Source organism: Etheostoma spectabile, chromosome 14, assembly GCF_008692095.1.
Source record: "Etheostoma spectabile isolate EspeVRDwgs_2016 chromosome 14, UIUC_Espe_1.0, whole genome shotgun sequence".
NCBI classification, from domain to species: domain Eukaryota; kingdom Metazoa; phylum Chordata; class Actinopteri; order Perciformes; family Percidae; genus Etheostoma; species Etheostoma spectabile.
In genome coordinates this window covers 1,523,647-1,524,653 of record NC_045746.1, presented here as the reverse complement: position 1 = coordinate 1,524,653, position 1,007 = coordinate 1,523,647, and positions in this window count along the sequence as shown.

Genomic DNA, 1,007 nt, shown 5'->3' with positions numbered 1-1,007 from the left:
ACCACAGTAGCATCACAACTTCCAGGGTTGACAGCACATGCACAAGCACACAGAGCCAGACACACACACACAAACCACACACACACACACACACACACACAAAACACACACACACACACACACACACACAGTTAACAAGCATCCTCTTGCTGGTCTACCGCATGCCTATTGGCAAGTACACAACACACCGCACACGCGCGCACACACACAACACAACAAACACACACACACCCAACACACACACACACACACACACACACACACACACACACACACACACACACACCCTCCAGGCCTGCCTGATCCCTTGTGATGTTTTCTTTTAACATACACAAACACAAACACAAACAGACACACTCTAACACACAGCGCTCCCACACTCACTCACATCTGTTTGGATTTGTTTTCTGTCTAAAGCAGGCCTCCCTCCTAACTTTCTTTCCTATGTAGCCACTACAGGCCAAAGGAAACGTTACACAATTTATTCTCGTTGTTGTTATTGTTTTTGTACCTCACATGGGTACATGTTCTAATCCTGCTCTTAACTTCTTGTCACCTCTTCCTTCAGGTTGGCTGTTCCTTGTTCTCAGTTCTTCAGCCCTGGTTATCATTTGTGTGTGCACCTTTCTAGCTCGAAGTCTGTTATTTCTCGTAGCGAAGGAATTTTGAGAATGGCAACATACAGAGGGCTTTTTGTTGCTGAAGCAAGTAATGTTGCTCTTACAAGCAATTTAATAGCAGGTATCCATAAAATATAAAATACAGAAATTATAAATTGGAATGCAGCAATAAGATAGAAAAATTATCATATTTAATTGAAGCATAAATGAAATATTTAACTTGTTTATATAGTAATGTACATCATATATATAGCTTATGTATAACTTGGCCTATTCACAAAGGATCTTTGATAACAAGACATTTCTTACACATTTCTAACAGTTCAACATCTTTTGCATTCCTCCAGTTCTCAGCTTGTTGGAATGTATATATGTATATATATATAT